The sequence below is a fragment of the Podarcis tiliguerta genome (assembly GCF_965153285.1).
Source record: "Podarcis tiliguerta genome assembly, chromosome: 9".
In the NCBI taxonomy this organism is placed as follows: Eukaryota; Metazoa; Chordata; class Lepidosauria; order Squamata; family Lacertidae; genus Podarcis; species Podarcis tiliguerta.
Window position 1 is genome coordinate 27,104,903 of NC_139542.1, and position 18,988 is coordinate 27,123,890.

An 18,988-nucleotide genomic window follows, 5' to 3' on the forward strand; every position below is an offset into this window, starting at 1 on the left:
GCAGTTCTCCCAAGAAAAACTCTGAAAATATCCTAAGAGAATGCAGCTCCAGAATGGGTTCCAAAAACCATGCAGGAAATATCGAATCTGGGGCAGAATCCAGTGGAAGCAGATTCCTTAAGCATCGCAATCCCCTTAAATTGGAGGTAGCAGCAAATATACCCTGGAGTCTGAGACTAATAATGGTTGCAAAGCATCTGCTATACTAGTACCAAATTTTACAGTACAGTTATTGAAGTTATTAATTGCTTGTTTTCTGCACTTAAGACTAAGCAAGCGTATTTTTTTTCTTTTCTTAATCTTTTATTGTGAGGCATTGGGTAAAATATTGGCCATGGCAGCACAGTCCCTGATTGGTTAATAGAGTTTCCATGGCTACTATGGATGTGTCTTGCCTTTTTTACACCATTGTTGGGGTTTTTTCTGTTTGTATGTTTTCTCCTCCAAGACAAGGCATGTAATGGAATACAAAGGTTGTTCTAATGGCACAGGAGCAGCATATCTGCAATCTAGGTGCAATGGAAGTACAGGATAGCTCTGCTCATGTTTTTATTAAAGCAAAGTAGAAAGTTCAGAATGCTGAAAAACATGTTAAAAAGTAAAGGGACCCCTGACCGTTAGGTTCAGTCGCAGACGACTCTGGGGTTGCGGCACTCATCTTGCTTTACTGACCAAGGGAGCCAGCGTACAGCTTCCGGGTCATGTGGCCAGCATGACTAAGCCGCTTCCAGCGAATCAGAGCAGTGCATGGAAACGCTGTTAACCTTCCCACCGGAGTGGTTCCTATTTATCTACTTACACTCTGATGTGCTTTCAAACTGCTAGGTTAGCAGGAGCAGGGACTAAGCAGTGGGAGCTCACCCCATCACAGGGATTCGAACCGTCAAACTTTTGATCAGCAAGCTGTAGACTCTGTGGTTTAGACCACAGCTCCACCCGCGTCCCACTGCCGAAAAACTAAACTGTGTATATTTTCTGTTAAGAATCTTACAAATATTGCAGGAATAGTATTGTCTTTCCTTGGTCATATTTTAGTGCAACTACTAATCTAACTAAATCACTGTGTTGTTGCTTTTCAAAGGAGGTAGGAGCCTTTTTGCTAAATGGTTTCTAAATCACTTCTGAATTGTCAACCAAGTTTGTGGGCAATGTGAGGCAGACAGACAGACAATCATGCAGTTTAACAGCATCAAAACATATCTCATTTTCCTGGAACCGAAGGCAGAAATTGGTTTATATCAGTCAGTCAGTACAGTTTGCTCTGAAGCAAGAAAGAAATTAAATAAAGATTCCCAGGAAACTTTAGGACATTTAGAAAGATTGATTTTCCATATTTTTCTAACTTAAAATGGTTAATATTAGAAAAATCCCCAAAGCATTGCATTATTGTTTTATACATAAGCAAATGATACCACAATTGAAAACAGTTACAATTTATTAAATATGCTAATTGGTATTGCTTTATTTCCACGCGGATCACTTTCTGTTTGGGTGGTTTTTCACCAATAGTTCTTTCTACTGCCTTCCCTTCTGAATACAAGTGTTCACTGATGCACAATTGTTACAGCAAATGCTATCAATGCAAAAAAAAAATGTTCACTATATAGTAAACTAGCAGCAGTAGCAGCTATTGACATGGCACAGGTAGGGCTAGATTGCTGCCTTACAAATGTCGCACTTTGCTGTCACTTACTGAGAAGAAGAGGGGAAGGGGAAGTCACAGGGTGCTAAACATGGTGTGGCTGCAGTGGTGGGAATGTCATATTGGCTCTGATACTTCTGTGCCCACACCAAGCTGAGCTCCCGCTGCCTTGCTGCTCCCTCTCATCGTGGTCAGCAGCACTGATGCGCAACAACACTAGGGAGGGAAATCAGCACCCCAGTTCCACCTACAATCAGAGGTGTAGCAAGGTCAGGTGGTACCCGGTGCAAAAAAATTGTCACCCCCCACACATTAACCGGGGGTGACATTTGTCACGCTGCCCGCCCGCGACTCCCAAGCCTCCCCCGAGCTGTCAAAATGAAGACAGAGTGCCACAGCTCCCCCCTTCCCCAAGCATGCTGCCCACCCATGACTCCCAAGCCTCCCCCAAGCTGTCAAAATGAAGACAGAGTGCCACAGCTCCCCCCTTCCCCAAGCATGCTGCCCACCCATGACTCCCAAGCCTCCCCCAAGCTGGCAGAACAAAGGGGGGTGGCACCGGTAAAGCTGTGCCGCTTTGCCAGCAGCCTTTTCCCCTGTAGCCTGCAATGCTACAAGTACAATGTTGTCTTTGCCATAATCCAGTCAATCCAATGTGTCTAATAGACCCATTCATCTCAATCTCATATTGGGGAATGTTCTACCTATACAGACCCTAGTACAGAAATGCATTGCAATTCTGAGGAACTCTTAGTGCAATATTAAATAATAACAATAACAATAATTTATTATTTATACCCCACCCATCTGGCTGAGTTTCCCCAGACACTCTGGGCGGCTCCCAATCAAGTGTTAAAAACAATACAGCATTAAATATTAGAAACTTCCCTAAACAAGGCTGCCTTCAGGTGTCTTTTGAAAATAGGATAGCTGCTTATTTCCTTGACATCAGCTGAAAGGCCATCAACATGGGATAAAACATCCCCTACCACTCTCTGGTAACCAGTTGGATCCATTAAGTAGCGGGGGCGGACCATCTGAATCGGTCCCACCTCCCTGCACAGGTGAAGGGTCGTGGAGAAGTCCAGTTACATCAGGAAGTGATCTGACCATGGCACTTCTTTTGTTTTGCTTTTACTTAATGTCAGATCACCAACATCCATAGAGGAAAACACCAGGTCTAAGGCATGTTCATGGCTATGAGTTGGGCCAAAATTATTCAGGGACAGCCCCATGGAGGCCATGGTTTCCATGAAGTCCCGAGCAGCCCCTTGTAAGTTCGTGTTGGCATGGATGTTAAAATGCCCCAGGACAACCAAACTAGGTGTCTCCAGGAGCACATCCGCCACAACCTGAAGCAGCTCAGGCAGGGAATCCTTGGTGCAGCGGGGAGGTCGGTACACCAAAAGGAATCCTGTACTGCCCCTATTTCCCAACTTCCAGAACTACTGGAAGACTGTGTTTAATATTTGTACATCTACCTGTGTACAATTCTAGTCACTTCACCACCAAAAGGATATTGTAGAGTTGGGGAAAGTTCAGAAAAGGGCTAAAATTAAAATGATCAAGGAGATGGAGCAACTCCCCTGTGAGGAAAGTTTGCAGCATTTCAGACCTTGTGTGCAAATTCTGCTGGTGAATTTCCCACAGGCACCTGGTCAACTACTCTGAGAACAGGATGCTGGACCAGATGAGCCATTGGCCTGATCCAGTAGGCTCTTCTTATGCTCCTATGCTCTGTACTGAATTGCCATAGCAAACATCTAGGCACAGTTTTAAAATGAGAGTCTTGGAGAAACATGATGGGCAATGTGTGTTAATGGTTAAACACACATTGCCCATCATTTTTCTCCAAGACTCTCATTTTAAAACTGTAGCCTTGTAGAAATCCATTAATATCTCAACAATGAAAAATGCTCCTATGTGTATATTGGGAATCAATGGGGGAAGATGTGGATTTACAATTAACGTTATTGGTTTTTCAATAACACTGAAAATTACATCAAAAAGAACCTTGAAGATGAACCCCTGACTTTGTTATTGTTTCTGATTAACATCTTCCAGTGTTAATTTAAATTTATTTATCTACTGTATTCCAGAGACAGGGGACAGGCAGAGATGAGAGCCTTTAGCTGTAGCTAGGCCAACTGGGAACAGTCTGGGAAGCTGTAAGAGAGACCATAGTATTATTGTTTGGGATTCTAATGCAGGATCAGCCCTTTGGCTGTTTTTAGGCTATGCTTGCTTCCAATAGGTTCTACTTTTGTCCTTGTAAATAAAACATTTAACAAAGACATCACAAGTCTCTGGCTGGCTCTCTTGTTCTCACCCAAAGGAAGGTCCATTCTTTCGTGCTTCTCCTGACTTAGCATGCTATCCTTGGGTGTCTCAATGCTTGGGGAAGTGTGGAGTACTTAACAGTACATTTTGACGAGTGAGAATTTAAAATGTTGCACTTGCTAGGACAGTAGTACATTTTTCAAAGATACTGCCGCAGCTCACAATGAACTCCTAGTCCAGTAGCTCTGGCAATCTATGGTTGGGGAGAGAAATTCAGTTCAGTTCACACGTAATGTGAATGTACCTAATCTGCATTTTCTGGAACAATGCATGAACCAAAATCCTCTACACCAAATGTTGCAATGAAGTTCTCTAGCCAAATAATGTAAACGAAACAAAAAACATGTAAAGTTTCCATAAAATTGCATCTCTTCATGATAATAACATTAATAAATGCATTATACTGGAGAAAGGCTCTGCAGAAATGTGTATATTGGACAAAATTGCATACAACCATGTGTATCTTAAGTAAATATTTGGTGATGAAATACAGAAAACTGAATTTAGGGTTGGAAAAATGAGAAACCAAGAGAACCCAATGTGCAGATGGTGCTCCAGAGCAGTCATTCATTCTCTTCAGTGTTATGTAATATTCTGCAAACATGGTAGAAATTCACATACCGTATATTCCTTCTATGTACAATTTATGTCTTACCTTTGTCAGAGCTTTTTCTGCCATTTGTCCATATGATTAAAGCCCCTTCTAACAGACATGGCAGCAATATAAGGACAAATAGTGAATTGGGTTTGAGGAAACAATTACATCAATTGACCAACATGGGAGTCCAGGTAACATATTCATATAAAGCATGCATTAACTACGGATCATTTGCATTCACCTTGCATTGTCTGTCACATCTTGAATACATGGTTCAGACTGTTACGATATGAGAGCAATGCAGCTGCAAACTGCCAGCTCGATGTTTATATCACATGATGCGACTAGCTGTGGGAAAGAATCTTCCCGGAAGTTCACAGGCTGGAAAAGTCTTTGTGAAGTGTGTAATGTGAGACCTTCCTCTTGCATATGTACAGGAAGTCTCTGTGACTTGCTTGAAGGAGTCTGAAGTGATCGGATGTGTTTTCTTGTAGGTTTGTACGGTCAGAAATAAACATGATGTAAAAGGACTTTCTGACTACTCTTCTTTCCCCTGCGAAGGGAGAGAAGTGGGTGTGCATTTCCCATGCTAGGAAATGTCGCCTATTAAGATCTACCCTGGACTTGCGGGGAATCCAGCCAGGGAGGTCACCGGTAAACAAGCTCCAGGAGCAGAGAGAGTGGCCAGTCTCTCCAGTTAAGGCTTGTTTTCCAACACAGACTTCACATAGGTACTGGCAGAAAACAGGTTCCCTTAACAGGGTTATATGCAGCTCCTTTGTATGGTTCTAAGCACAAGCCTGCAACTGGGTTTTGGGTGAGCTAAGGGAAGACAAAAAGAAGGGATGAAGAAGGACAATGCATAGTTAACTGTACCTTAATGTAGCATAGGCACACATTGAAAGCATGTTTGTCTGAATGTTTTCAGCTGCACACTAATTTCCATATTTCCCCTTCTGTTTTGACCAATTCATGCATGCCAACAGACACATGTGATGATGACAACCCCCATTTGAAGCAAAGTGGGAAGGCCATTGATATTATTTACTAGCTAAGGGCCTCAGAAAGAAAGAAAGAAAGAAAGAAAGAAAGAAAGAAAGAAAGAAAGAAAGAAAGAAATATTAAATTGTTTGGGAGCATTTCATATTATTGGGGTTTTTTAAAGTATTTATTTCTTATGCTGTTACCATTCATTCATTCATTTGCAACACAAGTGAGATTCACAACATGATTTCAAATATAATTTCTAATAAATGATTTGTCAGCTGGGAGGAGAGCCAAGTACACTGAACTGCGCAGGCTAGTGCCTCATATTCTCCTTAGACATTGCACTGACAAAGACTGCACATTTCCCAGAAGGTAAGGGGAAAGAGATATCTGTCTCAGGCAGCCAGCTAAGCAGAACCTGTCAAGCTTTCTCTCCCCCCACCCCGAATAAAATCAGCTGACTGTGGCAGCAGCTGATGCTATCACTACAGAAGCAGGTACAGAATGACTCACAAATGTATCCTGTTGGAGCATATTAAAATGAGCAATAATGCACATAGGCAACATGGTGGTGTTAAGGATCCATGTCCTGTCCCAACACCCTCCCCATAACATGTTCTTGCAGTGCCTCATTTTGTCCACTAGCAGCAGTAAATGGTAGCAGAACTGAACTCCACCGCACTGCAAAGACCTTTGGTGGCCAACTTGCCACCCTCTTCTCTGGCAGGCCAGGACTTACGCTGATTCCTAAGGCTCCTCAACCTCCTTAAAGAATTGCTCCATAATTGCTTTTGTTCCTATACTCCAATTTAATGTGATTATTGTGATTTTATTGTGGGGATTTTTAAAGCCTCCAAGAGCCACCAAGAAATATGTCCACGTCAAAATCAATGAATTAAAGGCAAAGACATGCTTGCAGAGTGAATGAAACAATGACTGCTCATGTCTGCCATCAATGCTGACAACTCTTCTTTTGCACTGTGTGCTCTAAAACCCGCTAATGCCTAGAAGGCTAGAATGATAAGTTAACCGATTTGTATTTATATTAATGTTAGAGACTAGCTGAATATTTGCAATGATTTCATCTCCAGGATGTGGAACATACTACCCAGAGCTGTCGGCTTTCTCTGTCTCTCTCTCTCTTCCCTCCTCCAATCTTACTCAATATAATTGGAAATGTAAATGAATACTTAATAAGTTACATAGCCTTCCGCATATCTTAATAATCAGGATGGGTATGCCTTGCCCTTGTCATTAGAATCATGCTGTGCAGGTGAATTTTACATTAGAGTCATCATATTAACTGGGGGGATGGGGCAAAGGAACATTTCAGTACCATATCCATCACAAAGTCATTACATCAGTGAAATAGAAGTTCAAATGTTAGTCTATAAATCAATAGGAACAACAGCCAAAATAGTATATAATTTTAAATGACAAAAATGTTCATTTTCATTGTTACACTATACAAAAACAACCCAGTTCCAAGTAATCATAGTAGTGATCACAATAAAAATAATGTTTTATATACATATGCATACATGAGTACACATGCATGTGTATGTGTAATATATAAATGAATGACAAATAATATGACATATATACAAGTAATCTTATGAATGTATTCATCTGTAATAAATTCCTAATAAGTGGTCAGACTACCATTTAGCTTAGAGACCATTTTCCATCACATGCAGGTTCCCCGACGGTTGTCCCTTAATCACGTTAAAGTCTTCAAAGTTGCTTTCCCTGAGCCACAAGCTGTGATATGAGATTATTAACAGAACTTCACTTGATCCTAGTTTCTGGTCTTTGGGGAGAAGGAAGAAGCAGTGGATCAAAGAGAGATGTTAAGTCTTAATAGATTCTGGCAGAAAGATCTATACCAAAGTGCAAGGGAGCTCTACCAGGTGCATTGGTATTGATACTGCATCCAATTATTTCAATAATATATTTAGGATGGATTCCATTAAAATAATGTATTGCTGTGCCCTGCAAAATTAAATTAGCTTCCCAAATCATAGCTATGCTGTAAAGGTGTGCGTTATATAATGGAAAGAAAACACTGCTTGATTTCAATGCCTCAGGATATGTAATACAGCGAGCCTGCAAATTACACACATTTAACCCTTCACCTTTGTGCTTGGCAATTTAAATAATAATAATAAGGGATCAGAATGAGGGTGAGTGTCCAGGAAAAATGACTTTGGCAATACTACCCACCATTGAACCCAATGTGTTTTGACTATATGTGATTTTGGTTTTAGTCAAAATAAATAAATAAAAATTCTCCAGTAGCACCTTAGAGACCAACTAAGTTTGTTCTGGGTATAAACTTTTGTGTGCATGCACACTTCTTCAGATACACTGAAACAGAAGTCACCAGACCCTTATATATATTGGAAGGGTGGGGTGGGGTTTTTCTCAGAAGGGTAGGAGAGATGGCTGATTGACTCAATGGGTATGGTAAACCTGTTGACGACTGTTAACGACTGCAATTAGTCCTACAGGAAAAAGCAAGGGATAGTATGCAGATGACCAAAAATAGCTTTAGCATGTGTAATGAGACAAGAATCCAATACTGCATCTCTCTATTCAGACCAGGTCTCTCCATAGTTTTCAGTTTAGTAGTAAGTGGTAATTCAGCAAGTTCTCTTTCTTTTTTCTTTTTCTTTTCTAAGTATTTATTGAGTTTTATAACAAATAAATGCAAATCTCATTCATTAAAATATTTACAAATGTTCTCCCTCTCCTCCTTTGGACTTCCCTCAGCTCCCCCTCTACAGAGTAATTTGGTTTTGTTTATTGTATCCTGCTTTGTATCAAAGTAAATGCCTTTGTCATTCTCTAAAATAAAGTTGTATATATAAAGTATTAAATAAACTATAATAAAGTTGTGGACATTTATTCAAACCCTGCCAGTGAGTCCAATCCATTTTGTTGTTTCTGCAAATAAACTGTAAATGGTTCCCAAACTCTTTTAAAGTCCTTTTTGTCCTTCTCTCTTAATTTATCTGTTAGCTTAGCCAATTCTGCATAGTTCATCAGTTTTTCTTGCCATTGTTCTTTTGATAGTATTTCTTCCATCTTCCAGTATTGTGAAATCAAGATTCTTGCTGCTGTTGTAGCATATATAAATAATGCCCATTTTTCTTTTGGCAGTTCTTGACTGGAGATACATAATAGAAAGGCTTCAGGGTGTTTACCAAAGTTCATTTAAAACATTTTTTTCAATTCATTATATATCATTGCCCAATTTTTTTTAATACGTTTGCATTCCCACCACATATAATAAAATGTACCTTCCTTTTCTTTACATCTGCAGCATCTGTTATTTTCTTTCTTAAACATCTTTGCCATTTTCACTGGTGTAAAATACCATCTGTACATCATTTTCATGTAATTCTCTCTTAATAACATGCAATCTGTAAATTTTATATCCACTTTCCACAGTTTTCCCCAACTTAGCAACTTATCTTTCAAGTCTATTTCTGAAATTCTTTTGTAATAAGACAGTTGCTTTGAGATCCTATATTGAATGTCCTGGGACTCTGTTCTGAAACCATATGCCATCAGTGCATTTTTTTTATTTTGTTAAGAAAGCCTCAGGTTAGCTGCCCCTTCAATTTGATCCTTGGCTTTATATCTGCACAAAAAAATGGGGCAACAATACAATGACAGGTGCATAATTGCAGCAGCCCAAAGATTAGCTATTTTTATTTATTTCAACTGTGTCAGACCAACACGGCTACCTACCTGAATTTTTTTGACTATCTGACTAAGTTTTTCTGACTATCTGAATAAGAACAATAAAGATGAAATAGAATTTTGAATGCATTTAACAGTAGGACAGTAATTTTGTTCCAACTGCCTTCTAGACGTAGGCACTTGGTTTCATTACAGCCACTCAGAAAGAAAGTGCCTTAACACAGTCCTATTCATTCTTGTATGCACTGAGATTTTCTAACACGCTCAAAGCAAGACCTACTTAAAAGCCTGCGTCTTTTTGATTAAGGTTGCAAAGATTAAAAAATATGCGTGACAGCTAGTTACAGGTTACGAATAGGCAGTCCTGCCTAGAGCCTTATTAGGTTTAGCCTCAGTTTGTGCACAATCTATATATTACTCACTGTGCGCTGCAGCCAGGACTAATGAACTGGTGACACTTTTCTGAGACTCTGGGGAGATCACTTTGCATGATCATTTGCAGCAGAAGTCAAAGTGGCATCATTTCCCCTTTTCAATTGAAGAAGGAAAAGCAGCAACTGGATGAAGCAGATGAGCCCACGTGCATTTGCTGGGTTTGATTCCCTCACCACAAACAACAGTGTGCTTTGGTTCACCTTTATCCAGTCTCCATTCTTTATTGTTGGTATCTATTTTTTCCATTGGACACAGAGCTGCCCCCAAAGCCAAGGAACTGATGTCTGACTTCTCTATGAACATAAGATAATGACAGCCTTATATTGAGTCAAACATCTGGTCCAGCTATCTCAGTATTGTCTACACTGATAGCAGCTGCTCTCTAGTGTCTCAGATAGGGTTCTTAGCCCGGCCCAGCTGTCCTTGGTGATTCCCCAGTGACTGTCTTTCCCCCTTTGCTCCTGATTTGGGGAAGCAGCAAGGCAGAATCTGCAGCAGGACACTCCCCACAATGGAAGGGGTCAGTCCAACCTCTGTCACTAAGGTGGCCACTTACGCATCACCAAGAAAAACAGGACAAAGGGGGACACATCTGTGTAAAATCTCACATGCATATTTATGGGGGATATTCAACTAAGTTTGACTCAGAGCACACTCATTGAAATTAATAGAACTAATGTAGTCAATGTTCATTCCTTTCTATAGGTTAAGTCTGAGTCAAACTTCATTGATTACTGCCCTATATGTACAGATGCAAATTTAGAAATCATTACTATAAGGTCAGTAGCAATGAAATCTTCTCACCCTAGCAGGGAAGATTATGACCAGTTGACTTGTGTGCCTGCTCAGTCTGTTCTCCAGATGGGCAACAGCACAGCTCCTGCTCTTCCTTCTTTTGGTCCTTTTCTTTAAACCAGACCAGGATCAGACAGCCCTACCAATGGAGGACAACCATTCAGCTTCTGTAAAATAGGATACACGTCCAATCTATCTACCATTGGCACATACACTAAGTAGTATTAAGAAACTGGCTCTTATGTTCACTTGATCTCAGCATGGTAGACAAGCATGTGGAATGCCAAGCTGGCTTAGACACAATATCTTCCAAGGGTTGTTGAGCAGCAATCAGTAGACCCCATGAAATGGAATCTGATGGGTTCACAGTTACTATGTTTCATGTATCTCCTTGGTGATCTGTTAGAAATAACTATCTTATTATAATTACTACTTTGCTTTTTATTCCTATTACCAGTATGTACTTTATTTTTAATATGAATAAAATATTATTATAATAAAGAAAAAAATTGCTTGAATCTCAAGGCCTCTGAGTTTGATTAGGAATCCATATTTTGTTATGGTTCCTTATTCTTTGTGCTTCAGAAAGGGCTCTCAACCAATTAAAGAAGACTTTTAATCAATTAACTGTCTGGTTTTTAAGTGGTTTTAAACCATTTAAAAGGTTAATTGCTCAACTTAATCAGGTTCAAACAAATGTACACACCACAATGCCTTAAAGGAAATGTGCTCTTTTCTTTTAAGATATTCCGCAGAAAAACTAAAGGAAAAGGACAGCTTTCCTTTAGTATAAAATAATTTAGAATTTGAAAAATTCTGATTGCTTTCTTTCATAATCTAGATTGAAGCAATAAATATAAGTTTATTTTTAAAAATATGCACTATACACATATTCCATAGTTTGAGGCTGCAATTTTATTCATACTTACATAGAGTAAGTCCCAGTAAAATGAATGGGACTCACATCTGAATAAACATGCATAGGATGGCATTGTATGTATGTTCTTTAAAGTGACATAAAGTGATTTCCACATGCCTGGAAATGGAATTCCATTTAGGCATCAAGATCTCCTGCGTCTCTTTTTCTCCCTTCAGCTACCCCAAAATCACATTTTGGGAGCAGCAAGGCTCCAGGAGGAATCCCGTTGTGGCTGCACACACTGCTCATGCTATGTTGCATCTCACCCTACAAGTTTTAAATTATGCACATAATGTAAATCAACCAAATAATACAGCTGGGATTCAGTGTGGGTCTTTCTCGGATTAAGACTCACTGTTTTTACTCTCTAAAGTTTACACTCAATAGTTTGTTTCTGTGAAATGCATAAGATTGCCTTCCTGACGGCTTCTGCCCTTTCCCCCCATAAAATATCACATAGTGGGGGGAAGATCTGACAAAAAATGTTGGCTTCCATAATAACAAGCTATCTATAAATGTCCAAGTCCTACAGGTTAATGGTGGGAAATAAATTTTAACTAAAACTTTCATTGATTAAATACACATTGAAAAACTTGCAGACCTAGCCAATTTTTGAAAGAAAATCTGCCAAACCTCCAGAAAGTGATCTGAAATAATGTTGTGTCAACAGATTTAACAGAATATAGGAAATTCTGCTGGCTGTGGGGTGATTCAAAGACACCTCAGGTCACAGGTAGCAATGTGGTGTTGACTGTAGATATTGTTGGACTACAGCACACATCAACCCAAACTAGCTTGACCACCTTTTGCATACGGCACTGCTTTTATGCAATCTGGAGGTCATGCAACATTTTCAAGCCTTTTCTTCTATAAGTGCACATAAATTGACACAATCAATTCAGTGAAGTGTTTCAGAATTAAAAGGTCCACACCAGGATACACATTAAATATGCAATCAAGATTTGGATTCTGGACAAATTGTAATGTAAAGAACACGTTTCCTTTCCACCATGAAAAAATGTCTTATATGGAAATTCAACATACGAGTAACATTATGCATCTTGGGGGGTAAAGCTAACTTTATTTAAAGTAGAACAAGAAATTATTGTGCATGCCACAAACTTTTGGTGAGACCCAAAGGTATAGTGTAAATCAGTTTGGCTTGGTCAAAGGTCCTAGAACAGGGTGATCCACCAATATTTTTTTGATGCTGCTTTCCCCTCTTCTCTTTTTCTTCCTGGGCCAAGAGGAAGATAAGCCCAGCATTTTAGAATTACTTCACTCGGAACTGAGAGAAGAGCTATCTCATGTTTAGTACTTTTTTCATTCCTTTAATCTTCTTTTTAAAATGATGACTAGAACCTCAATGTACTTTTTGCCTAGTACCAAATGGCATTTTTGGATATCGTAAAAGCTACCGTTAGGCAATCGTACTATTTTAGTTTCATGTGGTAAATACATGGCACACATGAGATCCTCACGTGGCAAGATGTAAGCTCTTAGAATTTAGAGCTTGGATTAAATCTGTGCTTAATGTCTATGAAGAATCCTATTTTTAGGATGAGTTACCAAAATCCTTGAATAGTTTAATATGAATAAGCTCCTGTCTTACAAAGACAAATGAGTGGCCTTGTGTGATTTTTTCCCCTGCCCCAAATTACATTGCATTGAACCACATTTGTCATCCGGTCCCTTGCCAAACAGTGCTCCATTAGCTTAAACTAATCAGTCTGAGGCAGATGGCAATTTGACAGAAAGAGAGATGGCGAGCTGACAGCTTTCCCTCAAAACATGGGGCACACACTGTGTTTCAAGTGCCAAGCTACCTTGACATTTAATTTTAAAAGTAACTTAGCATAGCTCTTGCACACACACAGAAATAAATAAAATAAAAAACCCAGATGTCTCTGCAAAATCAATTTAGCTTTATTTAAACCAGAAATCTTGATGCCTGGAAGGCAAATCTCTTTGCTTTTTTTTTTTTTAAGAATCTGTTTTGTTGCCATAGGGGATATTGATGGTATTAAAAATGCATAGTGAATGGTCTAGGCCATTGGATTTGTCTCTAGAGAGGTACAGAAAATAATAGTGTTTAATAAGCAACATGAAGTGCTATGAATGCACAAGTATATTGCTGCTATAATTAGCAAGCAATAGGGCTAGCATTTTTTTCCAGCAAGTTTACATGCAATAACTGTATGAGCACAGAGTATTATACATAGCTGTGTCACCAATGATTATCCCCAAGGAAGCAAAATCCCTGATGAGGACACATTGTTAGCCTTCATGGGATTGATTCCTTTCTTTGCAGCTCATAATGTGGCAGAGATTCAGCTCCCAAGATCAGCTATTCTATAAACATTGCAATAATCTTGGACAGAAATTAGAGTTCATATTCACTTGGCATTGCATTATAGCTGAACTCTTATCCTTTGTGGCTTATTAAATCTATGAGCGGGGGCAGATATCCAGCTGGGTCCAGGAGGCTGTAAATGTCTTGAGAGAGGGAGCAATTCCAGCTTCTGAAACTACAATCTAGCTTCTTGAGAAGAAACCTAGTCTGATCCCAGAAGATGTCAACTATTGCAGGCCAGCGGAAGTCATTCTCTTTCTGGGCAAGGTGCTTGAGAGAGTTGTGGTTGACCAACTTCACTCTTGAATGAAGCTGATGTACTAGAACCATTTCAGCTGGGCTTCTGGCATTGTTTGGTAACAGAACCCTCCTTGATGCCTTTGGGACATTGTGCTGCCTTTGGGGTGACCTCTACCAAGAGAAATAGGGGGTGTACAACCCTGCTGATCTTCTTGGAGCTTTCAGCGGTTTTCAGTACCATCAGCCAAGGTATACCTGTGTGAGTTGGGTGTGGGAGAGACCACTTGGTGATTGTATTTTTGCTACCTTCTGGATGGCCAGAAGGTGAGTCAGTGGCACCACTGCTTGACACCTTGGGGTCAAATAACTAAATAATACCTACAGCACTGAATGGCTGGAAATCCAGCCCTCCTCTCATTTACTGTAGCAGATGATCTAGCATGATGTCCTAGGTATATAGGCAAGGAACAGCTGGACACTTAACACAAGTTTGGGTTATACATGTCACACAGTGTTGGGTCACTGATATAGAATCATAGAATCATAGAATCATTAAGTGATCAATATGTGTCTTAGTCTACTGCTGCTGCTATGTTTTTTAGGATCATGCATGCACTGCTAGCTCCTTGTTTTTGTTTCTGGGTTTTCATTACTTTGATTTTATTTATTTCTCAAAAGCTTTGCTAGCCTGCTCTTCTTCCCCTGTGGATGCCAACAGGTGTGTATAAATAGAATCATGCCACAAAAATCTCCCACAGTATGATGAACAGAACAAGCCTTCTTTATAAAAAACAGAGTCATCTAGAAACAATCAAAGCCAAGGAAAATGGATCAGATCTGGAATACTTCAAGGACTGTCTGTCTTCTTATATGAACTGGCCCGGACCCTGCAGTCATCATCTGAGGCCTTTCTTCATGAGCCTTCTACACAGGCAATCCAGAGGGCTCCAACACTAGAACGAGCATGTTCTGCAGTGGTTCCCCATGTTTGGAAAGCTTTCCCCAGCACCATCATTATATATCTTTAGGCACCAGGCAAAAACTTTCCTGTATAACCAGGACTTTGACCTTTAACTATCTGTTTGGCTGCTTGAGAACAGCATACTGGACTCGATGGGCCACTGGCTTCTATTTATATTTGGAATAAATAAATTGTTTTTGAGAAACCTGCCTGAAATATTGGTCCAATGGCCTGACTTCCTTTAGGATACCTCACAGAGACACAACTGTGGTCAGTCAAGCAAAACAGCATGTCCTTTCTGCCTCAAAGAAGGTATCATCACAGCTTTTTTTTCAACTGGAACTCAGTTCCAGCACCTCTCAGGTGGGTGCCATTGCCCTGAGTTCCTGCAACTCTTTTTCAAGAAAAATAGCACTCTACAGAGACTGAATTGCCGGGGGGTGGGGGTGGAATCCGGATGACAAATTTAGAATTATTTTAAATTACTGTTAGGTACTGCAGTCCCAGCTCTCTCCAAGACAGCAGGGAAACTCCTGCTGTTTCGTTTACTGTTATATATTACCACTGTGGTGGGTTTTAGTTGGGTTTTCTCCCTTGGGCACCAACATATTTTGCACTTCCTTTGCTTGCAGCAGCAGAAGCACCACACACACAAACACAAACAAGTAATGCAGTGGCCTAGCTGCACCAAAAGCAAGAGCGATATCAACACACACACACTTCCAGAGAAAACAGGGGGCAGCACAAGGACATGTTTCAGCTCTTCCCACAGGCGATAGTCATGATGTCTGATTTATGCACTTTCATTCCCCACTCATTCTTGACTGTGTACAGCAAACAGAAGCTTCGCTTTTCATCGAGCTATGAAAAATGTCCCAGGCAGTTGTAACACTGTGCCGCCACCAGTTCTCATATGTTATCATTTGCAGACAAGTACAGACTTTCTCAGATATGGACTAACAGAGGAGGAACACATTCTATGGGCAAAGGGGGGGGGCGGGAGAAAGAGCTGTGTGAAAATAGCCTCTCAAAATTCTCCACCCTATTTGAGGCCGGATCATTTGTGGAAGGTCATTTTCTCCTTCGGGGAGAAAGGAGAAGTTCTCAACAGATTTTTGAGGTAGTAGCAGTGTCAGTAGCATAGCGCCTGTCATTCGGCCTCATTTTTTAAAAAAATAATAATAATGCACCAGGGTGCCATATGTGCAGTTGTTGAATGACCTAGCTATAACTAAGACATAGGCAGAACAAGTTTACTCAGAAGTAAATCCCATCATATTCAATGGGACTAAGTGTGCTTTGGATTACAACCATAGATACTGTTGTGGATCTGCAATCCTGTGTGCACTTACCTCAAAGTAAAGCCCATTGAACGCAATGGGACTTACTTCTGAGTAGGCATGCATATGCGCAGTCAGTGGATTTTATATGTGCCGGAAGCAATGTGGCCATATCTGTAATAGGAGAATTACTGAAAGATTACTATCCTTGCTTATTTTGATGTTGTCAAAGCTGCAATGTATGGAATTATACAGAATCGAATGATATTTGATGAGCTTGAAAAATTCATCCTTAATCTACCAGAATAAGGTGAAAGCAGAGAGATTAGTTTTACTAGTTAGTGCTCTCTTAGTTCTTCATGACCCAGTAAGCATCTCATGAGCATGCTTTATACTTAGCCTTCTTCATTAGCTGTAATAATCCATTGCATATATTTGCGATCCTGCAAAGGGCACCCACAATGTAAAGTGTGAGTGTTCATTCTATGAAAAACTGAGGAGGGGATGGGGCAAACCTATGTTCCCCTTGATACAGGGGTGGATTTCGGTTTTCTTTTCCTTCCTCCAGAGAGGTCTGACAGATTGCATGAGATTGTCTTCTGGGCGATCTCAATCAATATGCAAAGAGGTTAATTGTCTTCGTTTGCTCACCAACGTCCACCCTTTCTTTGGTGTCATCTGACGTTGTGCTCCATCTCCTTTTTAGAGTCACAGAAGCTAACAGCAAAGCAGTGCAAAGGAAGCCCCTTTGAGCTTATGAGTAATACCAAAGCAACTGTATTGCCTGTAACTGCCACAAAAAGACTTGCTTTTGTTTTGGTTCTTTATGAGTACTGTGTTTCACTAGATGGCAGCACCGAGTAGCAGCTTCATCGGTGCTGAAACTGAAGAAAGAGGCACAGAATAGGGCAAATGATCTTTTGGTGCTTAAAATGTTGCATTGTTTCAAAACTTGCATGTTCTTAATTGTATGTATGATTTCACAGTAAACACAGAAGTGGAGCAGACATAAGTGAACCAACTCTCTTAGCTGTCATATGGTTCATAAAAGGAATAGAAACAATCCTTCAAATGCCCCCCTTGCTAAATTACTCAATGAAGTCCTGTCACAAGTAATGCCCATTGCATCAAGTACCCATAATAAGTCCATTCTGGCAGGCAGCACCCCACCAGGGTGCTGGGTATCAGCTCTTACCATCATTGTGGCTGGAAATTCCAGAGATCAAACCTGGAATATTGTGCATGGTCAACCACTTAGCAACAGGTATTTCCTATGACATGGAGAGGGATGCGAGTGGCGCTGTGGGTTAAACCACAGAGCCTAGGACTTGCCGATCAGAAGGTTGGCGGTTCGAATCCCAACGACGGGGTGAGCTCCCATTGCTTGGTCCCTGCTCCTGCCAACCTAGACGTTCAAAAGCATGTCAAAGTGCAAGTAGATAAATAGGTACTGCTCCGGCGGGAAGGTAAACGGTGTTTCCGTGTGCTGCTCTGGTTCACCAGAAGCGGCTTAGTCATGTTGGCCACATGATCCGGAAGCTGTACTCTGGCTCCCTCGGCCAATAAAGTGAGATGAGCACCGCAACCCCAGAGTCAGTCATGACTGGACCTAATGGTCAGGGGTCCCTTTACCTTTACCTATGACCTGGAGAAACTTGACAAAAGCAGCTTTCCACACCACGAAAAGTCAGTGAAGGGAAAAGCTATGCCAAGTTCAATTTTTTTACCTTCCATTTAGCTCTTAAAAGTGGGCTCCTGCCACAAAAGAAAAGATGGATTTGGTTATACTAAGTCGAAATTTGAAATGGAAATATAGAATAACAAATTTGAAACATTGTCAAAAATGTATAAATTACTGTTGGAATGGCATTTGAAAGATGAAGAGGTTAAGTTGGTTATGATACATTGGGCCAAAGACTTTGGTTATAATATACAGCTAAAACACTGGGAGAAATTATGGAAAGAAGGAACAAAATTTACTGCACATAATGCTTTGAAAGAAAATGTAATGAAAATCATGTATAGGTGGTATATTACACCAGTGAAATTAGCTAAAATGTATAAAATAAGCAATAAATGTTGGAAATGTAAGGAAAAGGAAGGCATTTTTTATCATCTGTGGTGGGAATGTAAGAAAGTGAAATATTTCTGGGAAATGATTTATAATGAGATGAAAACGATGTTGAAATATACATTTATTAAAAAACCAGATGCATTTTTACTTGGTATTGTAGGCACTGACATTAAAAGACAAGATAAAAAACTGTTTTTAGATGTGACAACTGCAGCAAGAGTATTATTGGCACAGAAAAGGAAGCAGGAAGAACTACCAACAAAAGAAGAATGGCAGATGAAATTGATGGACTATGCAGAATTGGATAAGATGACAGGGAGAATTTTAAACCAGTAGGACCAGAAATTCTTGAAAGATTGGAGTAAATATACAATTGTCTGAAAGACAATTGTAACCAACTGACTACGCTTTTAGGACTACAAGAAGTTTTGTAAGGAGAACTATATGAAATATTGCAGAAAAGAGTTATGAGAATGGATTTTAAGTTATAGATTATAGTAATAGTTAGGATAACAAATGTAAGATTAAGAGAAGATGTTTGCAAATCATTAGATGTGATTGATGGAAGTCTCAGGCTAAAATAGTCAAAATGTTGTATAAGATGAAATGAGATGATATGTTCTGTTTGGAAAATATATATAAAAACTAATAAAAAT